Source organism: Syngnathus floridae, chromosome 17 (genome assembly GCF_059516105.1).
Source record: "Syngnathus floridae isolate MCC-2025c chromosome 17, RoL_Sflo_1.0, whole genome shotgun sequence".
In the NCBI taxonomy this organism is placed as follows: Eukaryota; Metazoa; Chordata; class Actinopteri; order Syngnathiformes; family Syngnathidae; genus Syngnathus; species Syngnathus floridae.
In genome coordinates this window covers 4,062,501-4,082,500 of record NC_142429.1, presented here as the reverse complement: position 1 = coordinate 4,082,500, position 20,000 = coordinate 4,062,501, and the positions used below count along the sequence as shown (strand labels likewise).

Here is a 20,000-nt window from a genome sequence, read left to right as displayed (position 1 = left end):
AAGAAGAAGAAAAAAGCTTACAGCACCTGGTATTCCCAGGCGGTCTCCCATCCAAGTACTAACCAGGCCCGACCGTGCTTAGCTTCCGAGATCGGACGAGATCGGGCGTTCTCAGGGTAGTATGGCCGTAGGCCATTGTAGGTCTCGAAATGTTGCAATTTATAGACACAATCGCACCTGAAAACCAAGCCGGCGTATCATGGATACATGGCTTTAATGAAAAGTTACTGACAGCTTTTTATGTGGTAGCACGAATTTGCCATTGCGACCTGCATTTTGCTGTATCAAAGTAAATGTCATGAAAAGTGGAAAAACCCTACAGCAAAGCGCAATGTGCTGTTTTGGGTTCTTTTACAAATAAAGACTGCTGCTTTGAGTTCGCATGGAGCCAGCCTCTTTATTCACTGTACATAGTCTGCTCTCTAGCGGTTAAAGACGTGAACTACAATGCTATGGATGACACCACACAATATAGGTTTGAAACTCGGGTTATAGTTTAAAGGTCAGAGTTAAAACTCGGCTTGCAGTTTCCGAATGCCATACGTGGTAAAAATTGTGTTGTAAAATTTTGCTTTAACAATTGAAGTGGAAGAAGAAGAAAAAAAGCTTACAGCACCTGGTATTCCCAGGCGGTCTCCCATCCAAGTACTAACAAGGCCCGACCGTGCTTAGCGTCCGAGATCGGACGAGATCGGGCGTTCTCAGGGTAGTATGGCCGTAAGCCATTGTAGGTCTCGAAATGTTGCAATTTATAGACACAATCGCACCTGAAAACCAATCATGTATCATGGATACATGGCTTTAATGAAAAGTTACTGACAGCTTTTTATGTGGTAGCACGAATTTGCCATTGCGACCTGCATTTTGCTGTATCAAAGTAAATGTCATGAAAAGTGGAAAAACCCTACAGCAAAGCGCAATGTGCTGTTTTGGGTTCTTTTACAAATAATGACTGCTGCTTTGAGTTCGCATGGAGCCAGCCTCTTTATTCACTGTACATAGTCTGCTCTCTAGCGGTTAAAGACGTGAACTACAATGCTATGGATGACACCACACAATATAGGTTTGAAACTCGGGTTATAGTTTAAAGGTCAGAGTTAAAACTCGGCTTGCAGTTTCCGAATGCCATACGTGGTAAAAATTGTGTTGTAAAACTTTGATTTAACAATTGAAGTGGAAGAAGAAGAAATAAGCTTACAGCACCTGGTATTCCCAGGCGGTCTCCCATCCAAGTACTAACCAGGCCCAACCGTGCTTAGCTTCCGAGATCGTACGAGATCGGGCGTTCTCAGGGTAGTATGGCCGTAAGCCATTGTAGGTCTCGAAATGTTGGAATTTATAGTCACAATCGCACCTGAAAACCAAGCCGGCGTATCATGGATACATGGCTTTAATGAAAAGTTACTGACAGCTTTTCATGTGGTAGCACGAATTTGCCATTGCGACCTGCATTTTGCTGTATCAAAGTAAATGTCATGAAAAGTGGAAAAACCCTACAGCAAAGCGCAATGTGCTGTTTTGGGTTATTTTACAAATAAAGACTGCTGCTTTGAGTTCGCATGGAGCCAGCCACTTTATTCACTGTACATAGTCTGCTCTCTAGCGGTTAAAGACGTGAACTACAATGCTATGGATGACACCACACAATATAGGTTTGAAACTCGGGTTATAGTTTAAAGGTCAGAGTTAAAACTCGGCTTGCCGTTTCCGAATGCCATACGTGGTAAAAATTGTGTTGTAAAATTTTGCTTTAACAATTGAAGTGGAAGAAGAAGAAAAAAGCTTACAGCACCTGGTATTCCCAGGCGGTCTCCCATCCAAGTACTAACCAGGCCCGACTGTGCTTAGCTTCCGAGATCGGACGAGATCGGGCGTTCTCAGGGTAGTATGGCCGTAAGCCATTGCAGGTCTCGAAATGTTGCAATTTATAGACACAATCGCACCTGAAAACCAAGCCGGCGTATCATGGATACATGGCTTTAATGAAAAGTTACTGACAGCTTTTTATGTGGTAGCACGAATTTGCCATTGCGACCTGCATTTTGCTGTATCAAAGTAAATGTCATGAAAAGTGGATAAACCCTACAGCAAAGCGCAATGTGCTGTTTTGGGTTCTTTTACAAATAAAGACTGCTGCTTTGAGTTCGCATGGAGCCAGCCTCTTTATTCACTGTACATAGTCTGCTCTCTAGCGGTTAAAGACGTGAACTACAATGCTATGGATGACACCACACAATATAGGTTTGAAACTCGGGTTATAGTTTAAAGGTCAGAGTTAAAACTCGGCTTGAAGTTTCCGAATGCCATACGTGGTAAAAATTGTGTTGTAAACTTTTGCTTTAACAATTGAAGTGGAAGAAGAAGAAAAAAGCTTACAGCACCTGGTATTCCCAGGCGGTCTCCCATCCAAGTACGAACCAGGCCCGACCGTGCTTAGCTTCCGAGATCGGGCGTTCTCAGGGTAGTATGGCCGTAAGCCATTGTAGGTCTCGAAATGTTGCAATTTATAGACACAATCGCACCTGAAAACCAAGCCGGCGTATCATGGATACATGGCTTTAATGAAAAGTTACTGACAGCTTTTTATGTGGTAGCACGAATTTGCCATTGCGACCTGCATTTTGCTGTATCAAAGTAAATGTCATGAAAAGTGGATAAACCCTACAGCAAAGCGCAATGTGCTGTTTTGGGTTCTTTTACAAATAAAGACTGCTGCTTTGAGTTCGCATGGAGCCAGCCTCTTTATTCACTGTACATAGTCTGCTCTCTAGCGGTTAAAGACGTGAACTACAATGCTGTGGATGACACCACACAATATAGGTTTGAAACTCGGGTTATAGTTTAAAGGTCAGAGTTAAAACTCGGCTTGCAGTTTCCGAATGCCATACGTGGTAAAAATTGTGTTGTAAACTTTTGCTTTAACAATTGAAGTGGAAGAAGAAGAAAAGAGCTTACAGCACCTGGTATTCCCAGGCGGTCTCCCATCCAAGTACTAACCAAGCCCGACCGTGCTTAGCTTCCGAGATCGGACGAGGTCGGGCGTTCTCAGGGTAGTATGGCCGTAGGCCATTGTAGGTCTCGAAATGTTGCAATTTATAGACACAATCGCACCTGAAAACCAAGCCGGCGTATCATGGATACATGGCTTTAATGAAAAGTTACTGACAGCTTTTTATGTGGTAGCACGAATTTGCCATTGCGACCTGCATTTTGATGTATCAAAGTAAATGTCATGAAAAGTGGAAAAACCCTACAGCAAAGCGCAATGTACTGTTTTGGGTTCTTTTACAAATAAAGACTGCTGCTTTGAGTTCGCATGGAGCCAGCCTCTTTATTCACTGTACATAGTCTGCTCTCTAGCGGTTAAAGACGTGAACTACAATGCTATGGATGACACCACACAATATAGGTTTGAAACTCGGGTTATAGTTTAAAGGTCAGAGTTAAAACTCGGCTTGCAGTTTCCGAATGCCATACATGGTAAAAATTGTGTTGTAAAATTTTGCTTTAACAATTGAAGTGGAAGAAGAAGAAAAAAAGCTTACAGCACCTGGTATTCCCAGGCGGTCTCCCAGCCAAGTACTAACCAGGCCCGACCGTGCTTAGCGTCCGAGATCGGACGAGATCAGGCGTTCTCAGGATAGTATGGCCGTAAGCCATTGTAGGTCTCGAAATGTTGCAATTTATAGACACAATCTCACCTGAAAACCAAGCCGGCGTATCATGGATACATGGCTTTAATGAAAAGTTACTGACAGCTTTTTATGTGGTAGCACGAATTTGCCATTGCGACCTGCATTTTGCTGTATCAAAGTAAATGTCATGAAAAGTGGAAAAACCCTATATGGAAGCGCAATGTGCTGTTTTGGGTTCTTTTACAAATAAAGACTGCTGCTTTGAGTTCGCATGGAGCCAGCCTCTTTATTCACTGTACATAGTCTGCTCTCTAGCTGTTAAAGACGTGAACTACAATGCTATGGATGACACCACACAATATAGGTTTGAAACTCGGGTTATAGTTTAAAGGTCAGAGTTAAAACTCGGCTTGCAGTTTCCGAATGCCATACGTGGTAAAAATTGTGTTGTAAAATTTTGCTTTAACAATTGAAGTGGAAGAAGAAGAAAAAAGCTTACAGCACCTGGTATTCCCAGGCGGTCTCCCATCCAAGTACTAACCAGGCCCGATCCTGCTTAGCTTCCGAGGTCGGTCGTTCTCAGGGTAGTATGGCCGTAAGCCAATGTGGGTCTCGAAAAGTTGAGATTTATAGACACAATCGCACCTGTAAACCAAGCCGCCATATGGAAACATGGCTTTAATGAAAAGTTACTGACAGCTTTTTATGTGGAAGCACAAATTTGCCATTGCGACCTGCATTTTGCTGTATCAAAGTAAATGTCATGAAAAGTGGAAAAACCCTACAGGGAAGCGCAATGTGCTGTTTTGGGTTCTTTTACAAATAAAGACTGCTGCTTTGAGTTCGCATGGAGCCAGCTTCTTTATTCACTGTACATAGTCTGCTCTCTAGCGGTTAAAGACGCGAACTACAATGCTATGGATGACACCACACAATATAGGTTTGAAACTCGGGTTATAGTTTAAAGGTCAGAGTTAAAACTCGGCTTGCAGTTTCCGAATGCCATACGTGGTAAAAATTGTGTTGTAAAATTTTGCTTTAACAATTGAAGTGGAAGAAGAAGAAATAAGCTTACAGCACCTGGTATTCCCAGGCGGTCTCCCATCCAAGTACTAAACAGGCCCGACCGTGCTTAGCTTCCGAGATCAGACGAGATCAGGCGTTCTCAGGGTAGTTTGGCCGTAAGCCATTATAGGTCCTGAAATGTTGCAATTTATAGACACAATCGCACCTGTAAACCAAGCCGGCGTATCATGGATACATGGCTTTAATGAAAAGTTACTGACAGCTTTTTATGTGGTAGCACGAATTTGCCATTGCGACCTGCATTTTGCTGTATCAAAGTAAATGTCATGAAAAGTGGAAAAACCCTACAGCAAAGCGCAATGTGCTGTTTTAGGTTCTTTTACAAATAAAGACTGCTGCTTTGAGTTCGCATGGAGCCAGCCTCTTTATTCACTGTACATAGTCTGCTCTCTAGCGGTTAAAGACGTGAACTACAATGCTATGGATGACACCACACAATATAGGTTTGAAACTCGGGTTATAGTTTAAAGGTCAGAGTTAAAACTCGGCTTGCAGTTTCCGAATGCCATACGTGGTAAAAATTGTGTTGTAAAATTTTGCTTTAACAATTGAAGTGGAAGAAGAAGAAAAAAGCTTACAGCACCTGGTATTCCCAGGCGGTCTCCCATCCAAGTACTAACCAGGCCCGACCGTGCTTAGCTTCCGAGATCGAACGAGATCGGGCGTTCTCAGGGTAGTATGGCCGTAAGCCATTGTAGGTCTCGAAATGTTGCAATTTATAGACACAATCGCACCTGAAAACCAAGCCGGCGTATCATGGATACATGGCTTTAATGAAAAGTTACTGACAGCTTTTTATGTGGTAGCAGGAATTTGCCATTGCGACCTGCATTTTGCTGTATCAAAGTAAATGTCATGAAAAGTGGAAAAACCCTACAGCAAAGCGCAATGTGCTGTTTTGGGTTCTTTTACAAATAAAGACTGCTGCTTTGAGTTCGCATGGAGCCAGCCTCTTTATTCACCGTACATAGTCTGCTTTCTAGCGGTTAAAGACGTGAACTACAATGCTATGGATGGCACCACACAATATAGGTTTGAAACTCGGGTTATAGTTTAAAGGTCAGAGTTAAAACTCGGCTTGCAGTTTCCGAATGCCATACGTGGTAAAAATTGTGTTGTAAAATTTTGCTTTAACAATTGAATTGGAAGAAGAAGAAATAAGCTTACAGCACCTGGTATTCCCAGGCGGTCTCCCATCCAAGTACTAACCAGGCCCGACTGTTCTTAGCTTCCGAGATCGGACGAGATCAGGCGTTCTCAGGGTAGTATGGCCGTAAGCCATTGTAGGTCTCGAAATGTTGCAATTTATAGACACAATCGCACCTGAAAACCAAGCCGGCGTATCATGGATACATGGCTTTAATGAAAAGTTACTGACAGCTTTTTATGTGGTAGCATCCATCCATCCATCCATCCATCTTCTTCCGCTTATCCGGGGTCGGGTCGCGGGGGCAGCAGCTTTAGGAGGGACTCCCAGACTTCCCTCTCCCCAGCCACTTCATCCAGCTCATCCCGGGGGATCCCAAGGCGTTCCCAGGCCAGCTGAGAGACATAGTCTCTCCAGCGCGTCCTGGGTCGTCCCCGGGGTCTCCTACCGGTGGGACATGCCCGGAACACCTCCCCAGGGAGGCGTCCAGGAGGCATCCTGATAAGATGCCCGAGCCACCTCATCTGGCTCCTCTCAACGTGGAGGAGTAGCGACTCTACTCGGAGTCTCTCCCGGATGGCCGAGCTTCTCACCCTATCTCTAAGGGAGAGCCCGGACATCCTGCGGAGAAAACTCATTTCGGCCGCTTGTATCCGAGATCTCGTTCTTTCGGTCACGACCCATAGCTCGTGACCATAGGTGAGGGTAGGAGCGTAAATCGACCGGTAAATTGAGAGCTTTGCCTTTTGGCTCAGCTCTCTCTTCACCACAACGGACCGGTACAGGGTCCGCATTACTGCCGACGCTGCACCGATCCGCCTGTCGATCTCACGCTCCATCCTCCCCTCACTCGTGAACAAGACTCCAAGATACTTGAACTCCTCCACTTGGGGCAGGATCTCATCCCCGATCCGGAGAGGGCATTCCACCCTTTTCCGATCGAGGACCATGGACTCGGATTTGGAGGTGCTGACCCTCATCCCGACCGCTTCACACTCGGCTGCGAATCGTTCCAGCGAGAGCTGGAGATCACGGCCTGAAGAAGCCAACAGCACCACGTCATCTGCAAAAAGCAGAGATGCGATGCTGAGGTCCCCAAACCGGACCCCCTCAACGCCTCGGCTGCGCCTAGAAATTCTGTCCATAAAAATTATGAACAGAATCGGTGACAAAGGGCAGCCTTGGCGGAGTCCAACCCTCACTGGGAACGAATCCGTCTTACTGCCGGAAATGCGGACCAGACTCTGGCATCGGTGATACAGGGACCGAACCGCCCTTATCAGTTGGCTCGGCACCCCGTACTCCCGAAGCACCCTCCAGAGAACCTCCCGAGGGACACGGTCGAACGCCTTCTCCAAGTCCACAAAACACATGTGGACTGGTTGGGCGAACTCCCATGCACCCTCGAGGATCCTGCCGAGGGTGTAGAGCTGGTCCACTGTTCCACGGCCAGGACGAAAGCCACACTGCTCCTCCTGAATCCGAGGTTCGACCTCCCGACGGACCCTCCTCTCCAGCACCCCTGAATAGACCTTACCAGGGAGGCTGAGGAGTGTGATTCCCCTGTAATTGGAACACCCCCTCCGGTCCCCCTTCTTAAAGAGGGGAACCACCACCCCAGTCTGCCAATCCAGAGGCACTGTCCCCGATGTCCACGCAACGTTGTAGAGGCGTGTCAGCCATGACAGCCCCACAACATCCAGAGCCTTTAAGAACTCCGGGCGGATCTCATCCACCCCCGGGGCCTTGCCACCGAGGAGTTTTTTGACTACCTCAGTGACTTCGACCCCAGAGATTGGAGAATCCGCCTCAGAGTCTCCAGGCCCTGCTTCCTCAATGGAAGGCGTGTAGGTGGAATTGAGGAGGTCTTCGAAGTACTCTCCCCACCGACTCACGACGTCCCGAGTCGAGGTCAGCAGCACGCCATCCCCACTGTAAACAGTGTTGACGTTGCACTGCTTCCCCCTCCTGAGACGCCGGATGGTGGACCAGAATTTCCTCGAAGCCGTCCGAAAGTCATTCTCCATGGCCTCACCGAACTCCTCCCACGCCCGGGTTTTTGCCTCAGCAACCGCCGAAGCCGCGTTCCGCTTGGCCATCCGGTACCTGTCAGCTGCCTCCGGAGTCCCGCAGGCCAAAACGGCCCGATAGGACTCCTTCTTCAGCTTGACGGCATCCCTTACCGCCGGTGTCCACCAGCGGGTTCGGGGATTGCCGCCACGACAGGCACCAACGACCTTACGGCCACAGCTCCGGTCGGCCGCCTCAACAATGGAGGCGCGGAACATGGTCCACTCAGACTCAATGTCCCCCGCCTCCCCCGGGACGTGGGAAAAGCTCTGCCGGAGGTGGGAGTTGAAGCTCTTCCTGACAGGAGATTCTGCCAGACGTTCCCAGCAGACCCTCACAGAGCGTTTGGGTCTGCCAGGTCGGACCGGCATCTTCCCCCACCATCGGAGCCAACCCACCACCAGGTGGTGATCAGTTGACAGCTCCGCCCCTCTCTTCACCCGAGTGTCCAAAACCTGCGGCCGCAAATCCGATGACACGACTACAAAGTCGATCATCGAACTGTGGCCTAGGGTGTCCTGATGCCAAGTGATGCCAAGTGCACACATGGACACCCTTATGCTTGAACATGGTGTTCATTATTGAAAATCCGTGTCGAGCACAGAAGTCCAACAATAGAACACCGCTCGGGTTCAGATCAGGGGGGCCGTTCCTCCCAATCACGCCCTTCCAGGTCTCACTGTCATTGCCCACGTGAGCATTGAAGTCACCCAGTAGAACGATAGAGTCCCCAGAAGGAGCGCTCTCCAGCACTTCCTCCAGGGACCCCAAGAAGGGTGGGTACTCTGAGCTGCTGTTTGGTGCATAGACACAAACAACAGTCAGGACCCGTCCCCCCACCCGAAGGCGGAGGGAGGCTACCCTCTCGTTCACCGGGGTGAACCCCAATGTGCAGGCGCCCAGCCGGGGGGCAATAAGTATACCCACACCTGCTCGACGCCTCTCACCGTGGGCAACTCCAGAGTGGAAGAGAGTCCAGCCCCTCTCGAGAGGGCTTGTACCGGAACCCAAACTGTGTGTGGAGGCTAGTCCGACTATATCTAGTTGGAATCTTTCTGCCTCGCACACCAGCTCGGGCTCCTTTCCAGCCAGAGAGGTGACATTCCATGTCCCAAGAGCCAGCTTCTGCAGCCGGGGATCAGACCGCCAAGGTCCCTGCCTTTGGCTGCCGCCCAGCTCACATTGCACCCGACCCCTTCGGCCCCTCCCACAGGTGGTGAGCCCATGGGAAGGGGGACCCACGTTTCCATTTCGGGCTATGCCCGGCCGGGCCCCATGGGCGAAGGCCCGGCCACCAGACGCTCGCCTTCGAGCCCCGCCTCCAGGCCTGGCTCCAGAGGGAGGCCCCGGTGACCCGCGTCCGGGCGAGGGAAAACAAAGTCCATTTATGTTGTTCATCATAAGGGGCTTGGGTGAGCCGTGCTTTGTCTGACCCCTCACCTAGGACCCGTTTGCCATGGGTGACCCTACCAGGGGCATGAAGCCCCCGACAACATGGCTCCTAGGATCATCTGGCACGCAAACCCCTCCACCACGATAAGGTGACGACTCGCGGAGGGGTAGCACGAATTTGCCATTGCGACCTGCATTTTGCTGTATCAAAGTAAATGTCATGAAAAGTGGAAAAACCCTACAGCAAAGCGCAATGTGCTGTTTTGGGTTCTTTTACAAATAAAGACTGCTGCTTTGAGTTCGCATGGAGCCAGCCTCTTTATTCACCGTACATAGTCTGCTCTCTAGCGGTTCTAAAGACGTGAACTACAATGCTATGGATGAAACCACACAATATAGGTTTGAAACTCGGGTTATAGTTTAAAGGTCGGAGTTAAAACTCGGCTTGCAGTTTCCGAATGCCATACGTGGTAAAAATTGTGTTGTAAAATTTTGCTTTAACAATAGAAGTGGAAGAAGAAGAAATAAGCTTACAGCACGTGGTATTCCCAGGCGGTCTCCCATCCAAGTACTAACCAGGCCCGACCGTGCTTAACTTCCGAGATCGGACGAGATCGGGCGTTCTCAGGGTAGTATGGCTGTAAGCCATTGTAGGTCTCGAAATGTTGCAATTTATAGACACAATCGCACCTGAAAACCAAGCCGGCGTATCATGGATACATGGCTTTAATGAAAAGTTACTGACAGCTTTTTATGTGGTAGCACGAATTTGCCATTGCGACCTGCATTTTGCTGTATCAAAGTAAATGTCATGAAAAGTGGAAAAACCCTACAGCAAAGCGCAATGTGCTGTTTTGGGTTCTTTTACAAATAAAGACTGCTGCTTTGAGTTCGCATGGAGCCAGCCTCTTTATTCACTGTACATAGTCTGCTCTCTAGCGGTTAAAGACGTGAACTACAATGCTATGGATGACACCACACAATATAGGTTTGAAACTCGGGTTATAGTTTAAAGGTCAGAGTTAAAACTCGGCTTGCAGTTTCCGAATGCCATACGTGGTAAAAATTGTGTTGTAAAATTTTGCTTTAACAATTGAAGTGGAAGAAGAAGAAATAAGCTTACAGCACCTGGTATTCCCAGGCGGTCTCCCATCCAAGTACTAACCAGGCCTGACCGTGCTTAGCTTCTGAGATCGGACGAGATCGGGCGTTCTCAGGGTAGTATGGCCGTAAGCCGCTGTGGGTCTCGAAATGTTGCAATTTATAGACACAATCGCACCTGAAAACCAAGCCGGCGTATCATGGATACATGGCTTTAATGAAAAGTTACTGACAGCTTTTTATGTGGTAGCACGAATTTGCCATTGCGACCTGCATTTTGCTGTATCAAAGTAAATGTCATGAAAAGTGGAAAAACCCTACAGCAAAGCGCAATGTGCTGTTTTGGGTTCTTTTACAAATAAAGACTGCTGCTTTGAGTTCGCATGGAGCCAGCTTCTTTATTCACTGTACATAGTCTTCTCTCTAGCGGTTAAAGACGTGAACTACAATGCTATGGATGACACCACACAATATAGGTTTGAAACTCGAGTTATAGTTTAAAGGTCAGAGTTAAAACTCGGCTTGCAGTTTCCGAATGCCATACGTGGTAAAAATTGTGTTGTAAAATTTTGCTTTAACAATTGAAGTGGAAGAAGAAGAAATAAGCTTACAGCACCTGGTATTCCCAGGCGGTCTCCCATCCAAGTACTAACCAGGCCCGACCGCGCTTGGCTTCCGAGATCGAGCGAGATCGGGCGTTCTCAGGGTAGTATGGCCGTAAGCCATTGTAGGTCTCGAAAAGTTGCAATTTATAGACACAATCGCACCTGAAAACCAAGCCGGCGTATCATGGATACATGGCTTTAATGAAAAGTTACTGACAGCTTTTTATGTGGTAGCACGAATTTGCCATTGCGACCTGCATTTTGCTGTATCAAAGTAAATGTCATGAAAAGTGGAAAAACCCTACAGCAAAGCGCAATGTGCTGTTTTGGGTTCTTTTACAAATAAAGACTGCTGCTTTGAGTTCGCATGGAGCCAGCCTCTTTATTCACTGTACATCATGGGTCACCAACCTTTCTTAATCCGAGAGCTACTTCCTGGGTACTGATTAAGGCAAAGGGCTACCAGTTTGACACACAATTCTGAAATAGCCAATTTGCTTAATTTGGCTTTTACTATGTGTTATTATTGTCATTTCCAGTTCACATGTAAGTGTGATTTTAACAAGAATAGCAAAAATACAGTCAAACCTTGGTTTTTGACCACAATCCGTTCCAGAAGGCGGTTCGAGAAGCGAATTGGTCGAATTCCGAATCTGGTTTTCCCATTACAAATAATTTTTTTTTTTTTTAAAATCCGTTTCAAGACAAAAAAAACCCGCCTTTTTTAAGCAGTTTTTCATTTGCGCATATTTGTCGGATCGCGAAACTGCAGCGCACCGCCGAACGCGCAACCGTCGCGCGTCGCCCACCGCGCAGGTCGCATTATTGTGACAGAGCCGTCGCTGAAATTTAGAAAATATTTTTAAAGTCCTAATGTACTTCCCCAAATTTAAGTGGACCTAAGTGTGCAGGGAGCTTAATTTTGTCCAATCGCGCAACTGCAGCGCACCGCCGAAGCGCAACAGTAGCGCGTCGCCGACCGCGCAACTGCCCCGCCCTGGTCGCATTATTGTCACAGAGAGGTCGCTATAATTTAGAAAATATTTCTAAAGTCCTGATGTACTTTAAAATTTTTAAGTGGACCTCAGGGCGCAGGGAGCTTAATTTGGTCCGATCGCGCAACCGCAGCGCACCGCCGAACGCGCAACCGTAGCGCGTCGCCGACCGCGCAACTGCACCGCGTTGGTCGCATTATTGTGACAGAGCCGTCGCTAAAATTTACTAGATATTTTTAAAGTCCTGATGTACTTTCCAAAATTTAAGTGGAACTCATTGCGCAGGGCTCTTAATTTGGTCCGATCGCGCAACCGCCGCACGCCGGGCGCCCACTGTAGCATTGCTTTAAGAGCGTCTTTTTGTTTTAGGATGGCTTTACTGCTTCCACTTGCTTTCTTTGGAGGCATGATTAGGGGTTAATACAATCCTCAAAGTAACGAAAATACAATAACAACGGACTCAGTCGGCATCCAGGCCGCGCGGTCGGGTTTTCTCGGGTCTTCCCGGCTCATCTCGCGAGGTTCGACCTCCGAATTTTGTTTGACAACCGAAGCAAAAATATCTCGAATTTTTTTGGTTCGAATTCCAATTATTTCGAGAACCGGGACGTTTGAAAGCCGAGGTTTGACTGTAAAATGAATAGATGCAGCTCACTGACAAGTGCCGCTATTTTGAGCTAATTTTAGAACAGTTCTGCGGGCGACTCATGCGGTCCTCACGGGCGACCTGGTGCCCGCGGGCACTGTGTTGGTGACCCCTGCTGTACATAGTCTGCTCTCTAGCGGTTAAAGACGTGAATTACAATGCTATGGATGACACCACGCAATATAGGTTTGAAACTCGGGTTATAGTTTAAAGGTCAGAGTTAAAACTCGGCTTGCAGTTTCCGAATGCCATACGTGGTAAAAATTGTGTTGTAAAATTTTGCTTTAACAATTGAAGTGGAAGAAGAAGAAATAAGCTTTCAGCACCTGGTATTCCCAGGCGGTCTCCCATCCAAGTACTAACCAGGCCCGACAGTGCTTAGCTTCCGAGATCGGACGAGATCGAGCTTTCTCAGGGTAGTATGGCCGTAAGCCATTGTAGGTCTCGAAATATTGCAATTTATAGACACAATCGCACCTGTAAATCAAGCCGCCGTATCATGGAAACATGGCTTTAATGAAAAGTTACTGACAGCTTTTTATGTGGTAGCACAAATTTGCCATTGCGACCTGCATTTTGCTGTATCAAAGTAAATGTCATGAAAAGTGGAAAAACCCTACAGGGAAGCGCAATGTGCTGTTTTGGGTTCTTTTACAAATAAAGACTGCTGCTTTGAGTTCGCATGGAGCCAGCCTCTTTATTCACTGTACATAGTCTGCTCTCTAGCGGTAACAGACGTGAACTACAATGCTATGGATGACACCACACAATATAGGTTTGAAACTCGGGTTATAGTTTAAAGGTCAGAGTTGAAACTCGGCTTGCAGTTTCCGAATGCCATACGTGGTAAAAATTGTGTTGTAAAGTTTTGCTTTAACAATTGAAGTGGAAGAAGAAGAAAAAAGCTTACAGCACCTGGTATTCCCAGGCGGTCTCGCATCCAAGTACTAACCAGGCCCGACCCGGCTTAGCTTCCGAGATCGGACGAAAACGGGCGTTCTCAGGGTAGTATGGCCGTAAGCCATTGTAGGTCTCGAAATGTTGCAATTTATAGACACAATCGCACCTGTAAACCAAGCCGGCGTATCATGGATACATGGCTTTAATGAAAAGTTACTGACAGCTTTTTATGTGGTAGCACGAATTTGCCATTGCGACCTGCATTTTGCTGTATCAAAGTAAATGTCATGAAAAGTGGAAAAACCCTACAGCAAAGCGCAATGTGCTGTTTTGGGTTCTTTTACAAATAAAGACTGCTGCTTTGAGTTCGCATGGAGCCAGCCTCTTTATTCACTATACATAGTCTGCTCTCTAGCGGTTAAAGACGTGAACTAAAATGCTATGGATGACACCACACAATATAGGTTTGAAACTCGGGTTATAGTTTAAAGGTCAGAGTTAAAACTCGGCTTGCAGTTTCCGAATGCCATACGTGGTAAAAATTGTGTTGTAAAATTTTGCTTTAACAATTGAAGTGGAAGAAGAAGAAATAAGCTTATAGCACCTGGTATTCCCAGGCGGTCTCCCATCCAAGTACTAACCAGGCCCGACCGTGCTTAGCTTCCGAAATCGGACGAGATCGGGCGTTCTCAGGGTAGTATGGCCGTAAGCCATTGTAGGTCTCGAAATGTTGCAATTTATAGACACAATCGCACCTGTAAACCAAGCCGGCGTATCATGGATACATGGCTTTAATGAAAAGTTACTGACAGCTTTTTATGTGGTAGCATGAATTTGCCATTGCGACCTGCCTTTTGCTGTATCAAAGTAAATGTCATGAAAAGTGGAAAAACCCTACAGGGAAGCGCAATGTGCTGTTTTGGGTTCTTTTACAAATAAAGACTGCTGCTTTGAGTTCGCATGGAGCCAGCCTCTTTATTCACTGTACATAGTCTGCTCTCTAGCGGTTAAAGACGTGAACTACAATGCTATGGATGACACCACACAATATAGGTTTGAAACTCGGGTTATAGTTTAAAGGTCAGAGTTAAAACTCGGCTTGCAGTTTCCGAATGCCATACGTGGTAAAAATTGTGTTGTAAAATTTTGCTTTAACAATTGAAGTGGAAGAAGAAGAAATAAGCTTACAGCACCTGGTATTCCCAGGCAGTCTCCCATCAAAGTACTAACCAGGCCCGACCGTGCTTAGGTTCCGAGATCGGACGAGATCGGGCGTTCTCAGGGTAGTATGGCCGTAAGCCATTGTAGGTCTCGAAATGTTGCAATTTATAGACACAATCGCACCTGAAAACCAAGCCGGCGTATCATGGATACATGGCTTTAATGAAAAGTTACTGGCAGCCTTTTATGTGGTAGCACGAATTTGCCATTGCGACCTGCATTTTGCTGTATCAAAGTAAATGTCATGAAAAGTGGAAAAACCCTACATGGAAGCACAATGTGCTGTTTTGGGTTCTTTTACAAATAAAGACTGCTGCTTTGAGTTCGCATGGAGCCAGCCTCTTTATTCCCTGTACATAGTCTGCTCTCTAGCGGTTAAAGACGTGAACTACAATGCTATGGATGACACAACACAATATAGGTTTGAAACTCGGGTTATAGTTTAAAGGTCAGAGTTAAAACTCGGCTTACAGTTTCCGAATGCCATACGTGGTAAAAATTGTGTTGTAAAATTTTGCTTTAACAATTGAAGTGGAAGAAGAAGAAAAAAGCTTACAGCACCTGGTATTCCCAGGCGGTCTCCCATCCAAGTACTAACCAGGCCCGACCGTGCTTACCTTCCGAGATCGGACGAGATCGGGCATTCTCAGGGTAGTATGGCCGTAAGCCATTGTAGGTCTCGAAATGTTGCAATTTATAGACACAATCGCACCTGAAAACCAAGCCGGCGTATCATGGATACATGGCTTTAATGAAAAGTTACTGACAGCTTTTTATGTGGTAGCACGAATATGCCATTGCGACCTGCATTTTGCTGTATCAAAGTAAATGTCATGAAAAGTGGAAAAACCCTACAGCAAAGCGCAATGTGCTGTTTTGGGTTCTTTTACAAATAAAGACTGCTGCTTTGAGTTCGCATGGAGCCAGCCTCTTTATTCACTGTACATAGTCTGCTCTCTAGCGGTTAAAGACGTGAACTACAATGCTATGGATGACACCACACAATATAGGTTTGAAACTCGGGTTATAGTTTAAAGGTCAGAGTTAAAACTCGGCTTGCAGTTTCCGAATGCCATACGTGGTAAAAATTGTGTTGTAAAACTTTGATTTAACAATTGAAGTGGAAGAAGAAGAAATAAGCTTACAGCACCTGGTATTCCCAGGCGGTCTCCCATCCAAGTACTAACCAGGCCCGACTGTGCTTAGCTTCCGAGATCGGACGAGATCGGGCGTTCTCAGGGTAGTATGGCCATAAGCCATTGTAGGTCTTGAAATGTTGCAATTTATAGACACAATCGCACCTGTAAACCAAGCCGGCGTATCATGGATACATGGCTTTAATGAAAAGTTACTGACAGCTTTTTATTTGGTAGCATGAGTTTGCCATTGCGACCTGCATTTTGCTGTATCAAAGTAAATGTCATGAAAAGTGGAAAAACCCTACAGCAAAGCGCAATGTGCTGTTTTGGGTTCTTTTACAAATAAAGACTGCTGCTTTGAGTTCGCATGGAGCCAGCCTCTTTATTCACTGTACATAGTCTGCTTTCTAGCGGTTAAAGACGTGAACTACAATGCTATGGATGACACCACACAATATAGGTTTGAAACTCGGGTTATAGTTTAAAGGTCAGAGTTAAAACTCGGCTTGCAGTTTCCGAATGCCATACGTGGTAAAAATTGTGTTGTAAAATTTTGCTTTAACAATTGAAGTGGAAGAAGAAGAAAAAAGCTTACAGCACCTGGTATTCCCAGGCGGTCTCCCATCCAAGTACGAACCAGGCCCGACCGTGCTTAGCTTCCGAGATCGGGCGTTCTCAGGGTAGTATGGCCGTAAGCCATTGTAGGTCTCGAAATGTTGCAATTTATAGACACAATCGCACCTGAAAACCAAGCCGGCGTATCATGGATACATGGCTTTAATGAAAAGATACTGACAGCTTTTTATGTGGTAGCACGAATTTGCCATTGCGACCTGCATTTTGCTGTATCAAAGTAAATGTCATGAAAAGTGGATAAACCCTACAGCAAAGCGCAATGTGCTGTTTTGGGTTCTTTTACAAATAAAGACTGCTGCTTTGAGTTCGCATGGAGCCAGCCTCTTTATTCACTATACATAGTCTGCTCTCTAGCGGTTAAAGACGTGAACTACAATGCTATGGATGACACCACACAATATAGGTTTGAAACTCGGGTTATAGTTTAAAGGTCAGAGTTAAAACTCGGCTTGCAGTTTCCGAATGCCATACGTGGTAAAAATTGTGTTGTAAACTTTTGCTTTAACAATTGAAGTGGAAGAAGAAGAAAAAAGCTTACAGCACCTGGTATTCCCAGGCGGTCTCCCATCCAAGTACGAACCAGGCCCGACCGTGCTTAGCTTCCGAGATCGGGCGTTCTCAGGGTAGTATGGCCGTAAGCCATTGTAGGTCTCGAAATGTTGGAATTTATAGTCACAATCGCACCTGAAAACCAAGCCGGCGTATCATGGATACATGGCTTTAATGAAAAGTTACTGACAGCTTTTCATGTGGTAGCACGAATTTGCCATTGCGACCTGCATTTTGCTGTATCAAAGTAAATGTCATGAAAAGTGGAAAAACCCTACAGCAAAGCGCAATGTGCTGTTTTGGGTTCTTTTACAAATAAAGACTGCTGCTTTGAGTTCGCATGGAGCCAGCCTCTTTATTCACTGTACATAGTCTGCTCTCTAGCGGTTAAAGACGTGAACTACAATGCTATGGATGACACCACACAATATAGGTTTGAAACTCGGGTTATAGTTTAAAGGTCAGAGTTAAAACTCGGCTTGCAGTTTCCGAATGCCATACGTGGTAAAAATTGTGTTGTAAACTTTTGCTTTAACAATTGAAGTGGAAGAAGAAGAAAAAAAGCTTACAGCACCTGGTATTCCCAGGCGGTCTCCCATCCAAGTACTAACCAGGCCCGACCGTGCTTAGCTTCCGAGATCAGACGAGATCGGGCGTTCTCAGGGTAGTATGGCCGTAAGCCATTGTAGGTCTCGAAATGTTGCAATTTATAGACACAATCGCACCTGAAAACCAAGCCGGCGTATCATGGATACATGGCTTTAATGAAAAGTTACTGACAGCTTTTTATGTGGTAGCACGAATTTGCCATTGCGACCTGCATTTTGCTGTATTGAAGTGAATTTTGAACTTTAGGCGTATCTGTATGTTGCATTAGATGATCCAATAGTAGCAGTAAGACTATCAAACTATATTTGCTGTACAGAGAAGCTTTAGTTTCAGTAATGTATAAGTACTTGGTAGAAGATAGAAGGGCCAGTTGTCCGTGACCAGGGAGAATTCAGTTTCAGCAATGTGTGCAAGTGGAAAGTGGCTGTTGTTGTCCATCACCAACAGCGCTGGTCAAGATCTCCTTTTTAGGACTGAAGTAAACTAGTAGATTGAAAACTACAGCTGTTACCCCAAGCCGTGACATCAGCTTCTTGTCAGGTATAAAAGCTACGGGCCTGACAAGAGGGGGGGTTGGTTCGAGCAGGGGTCGTTCGTTGGTCCCAGGGCTCGCCCTAGCGCGGGTTCGCTCGCTCTCGCTCGCTCCCCCTTTTGGGGGGGGGAGGGTTTTTTACATCCATGCCTTGGGCCACTCAACTTTTTGGAAAGACTTCACTCTGGCATCAGTCGAATAAAATCTTTTCCCAATCAGCCGTGGTCCCTGAAGTGCTCATTCGTCGGGAAACAGCCACCGATCACCGAGTGTTTTTTGAAGACCAGCGAAGCAGCAAAAACCATATACCACATTTTCAAAGTAAATGTCATGAAAAGTGGAAAAACCCTACAGCAAAGCGCAATGTGCTGTTTTGGGTTCTTTTACAAATAAAGACTGCTGCTTTGAGTTCGCATGGAGCCAGCCTCTTTATTCACTGTACATAGTCTGCTCTCTAGCGGTTAAAGACGTGAACTACAATGCTATGGATGACACCACACAATATAGGTTTGAAACTCGGGTTATAGTTTAAAGGTCAGAGTTAAAACTCGGCTTGCAGTTTCCGAATGCCATACGTGGTAAAAATTGTGTTGTGAAATTCTGCTTTAACAATTGAAGTGGAAGAAGAAGAAAAAAAGCTTACAGCACCTGGTATTCCCAGGCGGTCTCCCATCCAAGTACTAACAAGGCCCGACCGTGCTTAGCGTCCGAGATCGGACGAGATCGGGCGTTCTCAGGGTAGTATGGCCGTAAGCCATTGTAGGTCTCGAAATGTTGCAATTTATAGACACAATCGCACCTGAAAACCAATCATGTATCATGGATACATGGCTTTAATGAAAAGTTACTGACAGCTTTTTATGTGGTAGCACGAATTTGCCATTGCGACCTGCATTTTGCTGTATCAAAGTAAATGTCATGAAAAGTGGAAAAACCCTACAGCAAAGCGCAATGTGCTGTTTTGGGTTCTTTTACAAATAATGACTGCTGCTTTGAGTTCGCATGGAGCCAGCCTCTTTATTCACTGTACATAGTCTGCTCTCTAGCGGTTAAAGACGTGAACTACAATGCTATGGATGACACCACACAATATAGGTTTGAAACTCGGGTTATAGTTTAAAGGTCAGAGTTAAAACTCGGCTTGCAGTTTCCGAATGCCATACGTGGTAAAAATTGTGTTGTAAAACTTTGATTTAACAATTGAAGTGGAAGAAGAAGAAATAAGCTTACAGCACCTGGTATTCCCAGGCGGTCTCCCATCCAAGTACTAACCAGGCCCAACCGTGCTTAGCTTCCGAGATCGTACGAGATCGGGCGTTCTCAGGGTAGTATGGCCGTAAGCCATTGTAGGTCTCGAAATGTTGGAATTTATAGTCACAATCGCACCTGAAAACCAAGCCGGCGTATCATGGATACATGGCTTTAATGAAAAGTTACTGACAGCTTTTCATGTGGTAGCACGAATTTGCCATTGCGACCTGCATTTTGCTGTATCAAAGTAAATGTCATGAAAAGTGGAAAAACCCTACATGGAAGCGCAATGTGCTGTTTTGGGTTCTTTTACAAATAAAGACTGCTGCTTTGAGTTCGCATGGAGCCAGCCTCTTTATTCACTGTACATAGTCTGCTCTCTAGCGGTTAAAGACGTGAACTACAATGCTATGGATGACACCACACAATATAGGTTTGAAACTCGGGTTATAGTTTAAAGGTCAGAGTTAAAACTCGGCTTGCAGT

The 20,000-nt window shown here is 46.0% G+C and overlaps 16 non-coding genes and 9 pseudogenes across 16 annotated transcripts; all 25 read right to left on the bottom strand.

The window, feature by feature from the left end:
* Positions 1-14: 14 nt before the first annotated feature.
* Positions 15-133, bottom strand: LOC148383667 (5S ribosomal RNA). The gene has a single exon (XR_015853668.1). It is a non-coding gene; the product is annotated as a 5S ribosomal RNA (ribosomal RNA).
* A 471-nt stretch (positions 134-604) lies between these two features.
* LOC148383666 (5S ribosomal RNA) lies at positions 605-723 on the bottom strand. Its single transcript, XR_015853770.1, has one exon. It is a non-coding gene; the product is annotated as a 5S ribosomal RNA (ribosomal RNA).
* A 468-nt stretch (positions 724-1,191) lies between these two features.
* LOC148383665 (5S ribosomal RNA) lies at positions 1,192-1,310 on the bottom strand. The gene has a single exon (XR_015853605.1). It is a non-coding gene; the product is annotated as a 5S ribosomal RNA (ribosomal RNA).
* A 470-nt stretch (positions 1,311-1,780) lies between these two features.
* Positions 1,781-1,899, bottom strand: LOC148383664 (5S ribosomal RNA). Its single transcript, XR_015853660.1, has one exon. It is a non-coding gene; the product is annotated as a 5S ribosomal RNA (ribosomal RNA).
* A 470-nt stretch (positions 1,900-2,369) lies between these two features.
* Positions 2,370-2,478, bottom strand: LOC148383663 (5S ribosomal RNA; annotated as a pseudogene).
* Positions 2,479-2,948: 470 nt separating this feature from the next.
* LOC148383662 (5S ribosomal RNA) lies at positions 2,949-3,067 on the bottom strand (annotated as a pseudogene).
* A 471-nt stretch (positions 3,068-3,538) lies between these two features.
* On the bottom strand, positions 3,539-3,657 carry LOC148383661 (5S ribosomal RNA). The gene has a single exon (XR_015853794.1). It is a non-coding gene; the product is annotated as a 5S ribosomal RNA (ribosomal RNA).
* Positions 3,658-4,127: 470 nt separating this feature from the next.
* LOC148383660 (5S ribosomal RNA) lies at positions 4,128-4,236 on the bottom strand (annotated as a pseudogene).
* A 467-nt stretch (positions 4,237-4,703) lies between these two features.
* LOC148383659 (5S ribosomal RNA) lies at positions 4,704-4,822 on the bottom strand (annotated as a pseudogene).
* A 470-nt stretch (positions 4,823-5,292) lies between these two features.
* Positions 5,293-5,411, bottom strand: LOC148383658 (5S ribosomal RNA). The gene has a single exon (XR_015853826.1). It is a non-coding gene; the product is annotated as a 5S ribosomal RNA (ribosomal RNA).
* Positions 5,412-5,881: 470 nt separating this feature from the next.
* LOC148383657 (5S ribosomal RNA) lies at positions 5,882-6,000 on the bottom strand (annotated as a pseudogene).
* Positions 6,001-9,857: 3,857 nt separating this feature from the next.
* Positions 9,858-9,976, bottom strand: LOC148383656 (5S ribosomal RNA). The gene has a single exon (XR_015853702.1). It is a non-coding gene; the product is annotated as a 5S ribosomal RNA (ribosomal RNA).
* A 470-nt stretch (positions 9,977-10,446) lies between these two features.
* On the bottom strand, positions 10,447-10,565 carry LOC148383655 (5S ribosomal RNA). Its single transcript, XR_015853649.1, has one exon. It is a non-coding gene; the product is annotated as a 5S ribosomal RNA (ribosomal RNA).
* A 470-nt stretch (positions 10,566-11,035) lies between these two features.
* On the bottom strand, positions 11,036-11,154 carry LOC148383654 (5S ribosomal RNA). The gene has a single exon (XR_015853780.1). It is a non-coding gene; the product is annotated as a 5S ribosomal RNA (ribosomal RNA).
* Positions 11,155-12,991: 1,837 nt separating this feature from the next.
* Positions 12,992-13,110, bottom strand: LOC148383653 (5S ribosomal RNA; annotated as a pseudogene).
* Positions 13,111-13,580: 470 nt separating this feature from the next.
* LOC148383652 (5S ribosomal RNA) lies at positions 13,581-13,699 on the bottom strand (annotated as a pseudogene).
* A 470-nt stretch (positions 13,700-14,169) lies between these two features.
* On the bottom strand, positions 14,170-14,288 carry LOC148383651 (5S ribosomal RNA). The gene has a single exon (XR_015853789.1). It is a non-coding gene; the product is annotated as a 5S ribosomal RNA (ribosomal RNA).
* A 470-nt stretch (positions 14,289-14,758) lies between these two features.
* Positions 14,759-14,877, bottom strand: LOC148383650 (5S ribosomal RNA). Its single transcript, XR_015853787.1, has one exon. It is a non-coding gene; the product is annotated as a 5S ribosomal RNA (ribosomal RNA).
* A 470-nt stretch (positions 14,878-15,347) lies between these two features.
* On the bottom strand, positions 15,348-15,466 carry LOC148383649 (5S ribosomal RNA). Its single transcript, XR_015853662.1, has one exon. It is a non-coding gene; the product is annotated as a 5S ribosomal RNA (ribosomal RNA).
* A 470-nt stretch (positions 15,467-15,936) lies between these two features.
* On the bottom strand, positions 15,937-16,055 carry LOC148383648 (5S ribosomal RNA). The gene has a single exon (XR_015853698.1). It is a non-coding gene; the product is annotated as a 5S ribosomal RNA (ribosomal RNA).
* A 470-nt stretch (positions 16,056-16,525) lies between these two features.
* LOC148383647 (5S ribosomal RNA) lies at positions 16,526-16,634 on the bottom strand (annotated as a pseudogene).
* A 470-nt stretch (positions 16,635-17,104) lies between these two features.
* On the bottom strand, positions 17,105-17,213 carry LOC148383646 (5S ribosomal RNA; annotated as a pseudogene).
* Positions 17,214-17,684: 471 nt separating this feature from the next.
* Positions 17,685-17,803, bottom strand: LOC148383645 (5S ribosomal RNA). Its single transcript, XR_015853859.1, has one exon. It is a non-coding gene; the product is annotated as a 5S ribosomal RNA (ribosomal RNA).
* Positions 17,804-18,899: 1,096 nt separating this feature from the next.
* Positions 18,900-19,018, bottom strand: LOC148383644 (5S ribosomal RNA). Its single transcript, XR_015853769.1, has one exon. It is a non-coding gene; the product is annotated as a 5S ribosomal RNA (ribosomal RNA).
* Positions 19,019-19,486: 468 nt separating this feature from the next.
* LOC148383643 (5S ribosomal RNA) lies at positions 19,487-19,605 on the bottom strand. The gene has a single exon (XR_015853603.1). It is a non-coding gene; the product is annotated as a 5S ribosomal RNA (ribosomal RNA).
* Between the last annotated feature and the right edge of the window lie 395 nt (positions 19,606-20,000).